The sequence below is a fragment of the Vombatus ursinus genome, unplaced genomic scaffold, assembly GCF_900497805.2.
Source record: "Vombatus ursinus unplaced genomic scaffold, bare-nosed wombat genome assembly UNPS02014181.1, whole genome shotgun sequence".
Taxonomy (NCBI): Eukaryota; Metazoa; Chordata; class Mammalia; order Diprotodontia; family Vombatidae; genus Vombatus; species Vombatus ursinus.
Window position 1 is genome coordinate 1,378,923 of NW_020953959.1, and position 7,335 is coordinate 1,386,257.

A 7,335-nucleotide genomic window follows, 5' to 3' on the forward strand; every position below is an offset into this window, starting at 1 on the left:
TTGGGGAAAACTGCTGCCCAGCTTCTGTCCCAGGAATGGGGGGTGGGGGGGACTCTCTATTTTCTTCTGGTCTCTGTGGTTTGGACGGTCTCCGGAGCACCTAGGCAAAGGTCTCTGAGTGTTTATGTATTTAAGGCAAGTGCAAAGTCCTGTGTACCTGTCTTCGTTTGTCCACTATGGTACCTGACACACCCTTACTGATAGCACGTGTAAAATAAACATACTAGACTGACTCTGGCTTGGGGAGGCTGGAGAAGGCTTCCCACCAAGACCCCCTAACACTGTTCACGGTCAGGAACCAGAGTTCATTCTTGGGAGAGCCTGGACCGCGAAGAGATGACTAGGGCTCTTTTTTTCATACCCTGTGGCTCTCAACTCAGGACAGAGGGGAACATCGCTTAGAAAAAGCTAAAATTTCTCCAGAAGGGAGTAGAAGTAGGGCAGCTTGGTGGCTCAGTGGGTAGAGCAGAGTGCCTGCAGTCAGGAAGATGAGTTCAGACATTTGATAGCTGGATAACCCTGGCCAAGTCACCTAACCAACATTTGACTCAGTTTCCTCATCTGTAAAATGGGGATAATATCATCACCTACTTCCCAGGGTTGTGAGGATTAATTGTAAAGCCCTTAGCACAGTGCTTGGCACATAATAATTGCTATATAAACATTAGCTATTATTCTTAGAAAAATATTCGATGTTTTAGATAAAGTATCAGACAACTATTTCTTTCCTCCACTAGAAAAGAAATGCCTAAATACAAAAGGCTCAAAAGCATTTGCTGACAAACTTCAAACTTGAAGTCACAATCTTTAACTCCTTTTATACCCTCTTGGGGGGGAGGCTGTTTTTTTAAAACGTTGAAGCTCAGAACATTAGTTGTTGTTATTCAGTCCATTTGGGGTTTTCTTGGCAAAGATTCTGGAGTTGTTTGCCCTTGCCTTCTCTAACTGGTTTTACAGATGAGGAAACTGAGGCAAATGGGGTTAAGTGACTTGCCCAGGGTCACACAGCTAGTAAGTGTCTGAGGCTGGATTTGAACTCAGGCCTTCCTGACTCCTAGAGCTCTATTCATTCTGCCACCCAGCGGCCAAAGAGCATTTATTAGGTCTCTTTAATAGGACCGCCACATTTTCTAAATAATTCCCTCAGGGTCTAATACTTCTGGAAAGTCAGGTGAAGATTTGGGTTCATCCCCTTTCCGCAAGAAAAGGATTCTAGATGAGGGACCCAGGCTCTTCTGATTGCTCAGCTTTGTGATCTAAATGTCTATTTCAGGATCACTATTTGGTCATCTTATGTTCAGGGAAACACAAAGTATAAGAAATAGCCAGGACCCTAAGATTCTGATTCAGGCTCATGTAGACAAGTACATGCTTTTAATGCCATGTGTGAGCACCAGGCAGGGAGAAGAGCCCTTTGCCTCTCTATCGCAATCAGACCTTAATCTTATTGATTTGTGTCAATCCTCCACTGACCTTACATCAGATTTTTATCAAGGATCTTCAGTGTTAATTTTTTCCTACTCCATTTCTTTTTTTTTAAAAGATTTTATTTATGCAAAAACACATAATTGCAATAATTTTGTCATTTTGTCTAATTCACCTTCGATAACTTCTGAATCATATCTGGTTAATAGTTTTTCCCCTTTACTATGACCGTGAAAGATACCTTCTGTCTTCCTCTAATTTTTTTTTATGGAATTACTTTTTATATTTAGATTATGCATTTTGAATTTTTTGTAATATGTGGTACAAGATGTGAGTCTAAATCCATTTTCTGCCAAACTGTTATGTACTTTTCCTAGCTGTTTTTGTTAAATAAAGAATACTTTCTCACTGGTTTGTTTTCTTGAGTTCATCAATCACTAACCTGCTCTGTTTCCTTGCTTCTAAATCTTGCTTATCTTATCATTATTCCAGTGATCAACTTCTCTATTTTTTCTCCAGTACCAGACAATTTAAACAATTTTGGTTTGTGATCTAATTTGAAATTTGATAATGACAAAAAAATCTTCTTTCCTACTTTAAATTTTTTTAAATAATCTTTTCTTTCTTTCCTAATGACATATAAAGACAATTTTTAATATTCATTTAAAAAATTTTGTGTTCCACGTTCTCTCCCTCCCTCCCCAGGGCCTCTCCACCCTTCCTGAGATGATAAGGTTATATATAACATAGGTTGATATAGGTTATATATGTACAATCCTGCAAAACAAATTTCCATATTAATCATGTTGTGGAAGAAGACACAGACAAAAAAAAAACCACTAAAAAAATAAAGTGAGAAATAATATGCTTTGATCTGCATTCAGACTCCAGTTCTTTCTCTGGAGTCAGATAGCATTTTTCATGATGAGTCCTTTGGAATTGTCTTGGATCATTGCTGAGAATAGCTAAGTCATTCACAATTAATCATTCTTCTGATATTGTTACTGAGTGTAATGTTCTGGTTCTGCTCACTTCACTTTGCATCAGTTTGTGTAAGTTTTTCCAAATCTTTCTGAAATCATCCTGCTCTAGTAATTTTTCATAGCACAGTAATATTCCATCACAATCATATACCACAACTTCTTCAGCTTTTCTCCAACTGATGGGCTTCCCCTCAATTTCTGTTTCTTTGCCACCACAAAAAGAGCTGCTTTAAACATTTTTGTATATATATAGATCCTTTTCCTTTTGCTTTTTTTTTAATCTCTTTGTGATATAGACCTAGTAGTGATATCACTGGGGTACAGCCCTTTGGGCATAGTTCCAAATTGTTCTCCAGAATAGTTGGATCAGTTCACAGTTCCATCAACAATGCATTAATGTCCCAATTTTCCCACATCCCCTCCAGTATTTGTCATTTTTCTTTTCTGTCATATTAGTCAATCCGAGAGGTTTGAGGTGAGAGTTGTTTTAATTTGCATTTCTCCAATCAATAGTGATTTAGAACATTTTTTATATGACTATAGATAAATTTAATTTCTTCTGAAAACTGCCTGTCCTATCCTTTGACCACACCCCAAATGTTCATATGGACTCTTCATGCCCAACCTGTGGTAGAGCCTTCTGAACTCAGATTGATCTGAACAACCATAGCTGTACACACTGTACCTTGACCCCAACATGGTGACATCATTTTGGTCCTCTTTGAGAACAAAGGACAACAATCAACCATCAACTGAGGAATGACTCATACGTATCCTTATAGATTTGACTCAGTTCTTTATATATTTGAGAAATGAGGCCTTTATCTGAGAAACTTGCTATAAAAATTTTCCCCCAGTTTTCTGCTTTGTTTCTAATCTTGGCTGCATTGGTTTTGTTTGTGCAAAACCTTTTTAATTTAATGTAACCAAGATTATCTATTTTACTTCCCATAATGCTCTCTCTCTCTTGTTTTCTCACAAATTCTTCCCTTATCCATAGATCTGCCAGGTGAACTGGACTGCAAGCTTTAATGTCATTGGTCCATTTAGGAACATCTGTACCTCACAAAGCTGCTTCACTGCTAATGGCTTCCCTTCTAGTGTCTAGCTGGGCAAATCCTCCTCATTTCTATTCTCCGGCCAGGGAAACACTGACAGCTTTTTTTTTTTTTTTTTTTAGCTTACAATCAGCCTTAAAAGGACATTTGGAGGGGCAGCTAGGTGGTGCAGTGAACGGAGCTTTGGCATTGGAGTCAGAAGGACCCGAATTCAAATCTGACCTCAGACACTTGACACTTGCTAGCTTTATGACCCTGAGCAAGTCACTTAACCCTATTGCCTCACACACACACAAAAACAAACAAACAAACAAAAAAAAAACAATGTTGGACAGGCATGACACCATTCACCAGACCAGCAGTCTCCTCTCAGCCAGAGAAGAGCGAGGCTCATCAGTCTGGCTTTTTCTGGGCAATACAGAAAAGCCTACAAAACAACTTGCCTTTCTTTTTCCACCCTGAGAGGGCAACAGAAAGCAATGAGCAATTCTGAAAGATTTTACTCTCTTAAAGTGTTTGTGGTGGTGATAAGGAAAAAACAGGAAGGGAGTGAGCATTAATTAAGTACCTACTATGTACTAGGCATATCTAAAACTTCCTTTCAGACATCTTGAACCAGATGTCCAGTAGATATCTTAAACTCAATATGTCCAAAACAGAACTCGTTATCTTTCCTCCTAAACTCTGCCCCCTGCTCCACCTTCCCTATGACTGTAGAAGACATCACCATCCTCCCAGTCCCACAGGCTTGAAGTCTAGAAGTCATCCTGGACCCCTTACCATCTCCTCCTCCTCTTTCTCCCCTGTACCCCCCCCCCCCCCAAGCCGGTATCCAATCTGTCATCTCTGCAGCATCTCTCCTCTATGTTCCCTTCTCTCCTCTGCCACTGCCCCCTCCCTGGTGTAGACCCTTATCACATCACATCTGGAGTATTGCAATAGCTGCTGGCAGGTCTACCTATCTTAAATCCTGCACTCAGCTGTCAAATGATCTTAAAACACAGGTTGGACCACGTCACGCCCCAACTCAATGAACTCCAGCGGCTACCTATCACCTCCAGGGTCAAATACAAAATTCTCTGTTATTCATAACCTGTCCCTTCCTACCTTTCCAATCTTACTCCCTGACATGTATTTTTGTCGAGGGACCCTGGCCTCCTGCCAGTTCATGAATGAGACACTCCATCTCTGGACTCCAGGCACTTTTCTCTGGCTATTTTCCATGCCTCCAATGCTTTTCCTTCCTCAAATCTACCTACTAACTTTTCTTGGCTTCCTTCAAGTCCCAACTAAAATCCTGTCTTTTACAGGAAACCTTTCCCATCCTCTATTAATCCTAGTGCCTTCTCTCTGTAAATTATTTCCTATTTATCCTGTCTATGTTTTGCTTTGTACGTATTTGTTTGCTCCTCTCCCCCATTAGACTGTAAGCTCCTTGAGGGCAGACACTGTCTTTTGCCTCTTTTTGTGTCCCCAGTGCTTAGCATAGTGCAAGATACATAAAAGGTGGATAGTAAAGGCTTACTGATTCATTGATATCATCATACACTTTTTTCTTTCTTTTTTATGTTATACATGTATAATCATATTAAACATATTTCCACATTAGTCATACTGTGAAAGAAGAATCAGAGCAAAAGGGAAAAACCAAGAGAAAGAAAAAAGAAAAAGGTGAAATAGTAGGCTTCCATCTGCATTCAGACTCCATAGTTCTTTCTCTGGGTGTGGACAGCATTTTCCATCATGAGTCTTTTGGAATTATCTTATACTGTTGTATTGCTGAGAAGATCCAAGTCTGTCAAAGTTGAGCATCACACAATGTTAATGTTATTGTGTACAATGTTTTCCTGGTTCTTCTCACTTCACTCAGCATCAGTCCAAGTTTTTCTGAAGTCTGCTTGCTCATCATTTCTTTTTCCTTTTTTTTCTTTTCTTTTTTTGGGGGGTGGGGGAAGGGGCCTAGGGAATGGCATGAAGTGACTTGCCCGGGTCACACAGCTAATAAGTATCAAATATCTGAGGTCAGATATGAGCTCAGACTGTGCCATCTAGCTGCCCCTCCCTTTTTTTTTTTTTGGTTTTGTTTTAGGCAATCAGGGTCAAGTGACTTGCCCAAGGTCACACAGCTAGTAAGTGTCTAAAGCCAGATTTGAACTCCCATCCTCCTGACTCCAGGGCTGATGCTTTATCCACTGCACTACCTAGCTGCCTCAAATTTTTTTTTAATTCCTTTTTTTTTTTGTGAGGCAATTGGTGGTAAGTGACTTGCCCAGAGTCACACGCTAGTGAGTGTGATGTGTCTGAGGTCGGATTTGAACTCCAGTCCTCCTGACTCCAGCGCCGGTGCTCTATCCACTGCACTACCTACCTGCCCCTCATCATTTCTTATAGCACAATAGTATTCCATTACATTCATATACCACAAGTTGTTCAGCCATTCCCCAATGGATGGGCACCCCCTCAATTTCCAATTCTTGGCCACCACAGAAAGAGCTGCTATAAACACTTTTGTACATGTGCGTCCTTTTCCCATTTTTATGCTCTCTTTGGGATAAAGACTTAGAAGTGCTATTGCTGGATCAAAGGGTGTGCACAATTGTATAGCTCCTTGGGCATTGTTCCAAATTGCTCTCCAGAATGGTTAGATTAGTTCACAACTCCACCAACAACACCATATGCTTTCTCTGCCCTTGCTTATTCACCTGTGGAGGTGTGAGTTCAAGTCCTAACACGGGATTGCATCACATCAACCTAATCTGGAGCAGCTGCTCTAGCTTTGGTGGGTTACTTCTCTTTCCACCTCCTTACATCTTTGAGTATCTCTGGTTAAACCACATGACCTTTCTTTAAATATACAAAAGAAAACAGTCCTGTTGCTTTCAACATCTGCTCATCCGGTTGCTTCAGTGAAATCCCTTAGCCTTAGCAACCAACTTCAATAACTACTACTCCCTGTTTCGTGAGGCAGTCTTCCATCGGCCTCCTGGGTAAATGTTTTCAGAATGAACTTGTATTCTAAACCACTATTGACCTTTGCTGCCATGTTTTTCAATTGTGCAAGGAGATTAAATGTTTGCTGGCTGAGGAGTTTCTGGGCTCTTTAGATCTTCTCTTTGTGATGTCTGTTTTGCATTGGTTACACTTCACACCAACCCACAATTCCCTAGTGATACATTAACGATTATAAAGCAAATTCTTAGGCATGATTAGCTTCCTCATTAAATCCTGTCATCAGTTTATTCTAATTCCTATTTTAATTTATAGATTTATATCTAGATTATATTATAGAATATAATTATTACTATAGAATTTATAGAATAAAATAATATATTATTTTAAATCATAGATTTGTATCTTGATTAAAAGACTTATAAATTACTCTGTTTATCTTTCTAATAAACTGTAAACTTTTCTTAAGAAAATGTGCAGGGTTCTAGGGTAGTTTCACATGACATCAAAACATCTATAGACTATCATTTTCTTCAGAGAGGATCTTTTTCCTTGGCTATCTCAGTCTAATCAAGGGAAAGATATTTACTACCAATGTGACCTTGGATAAGTTACTTAAATTCTCTAAAACTTATCTACAAAATGAGGAGGTTGGATTAAATGACTTCCAAGGTTCCTTCAATTTCTAGTTACAATAAACCGTGTCTCCAGACCCCAAGCTTAAGGTTTGCATGGTTTGCAAGGGTTTTATCTTGGGGACCTCTCAAGAATCACTTCTTTAATTTTTTTATTCACAGTCCCAAGTTCCCCCGGGGAACCTCTAAACTTGGCTCACTTTGTTCCCAACCTGGTTTTCCCAAATAGAGATCATGTCAGGTTTTCTATACATAGGCTAGAACGGACCATCAGTTTGCATGCAA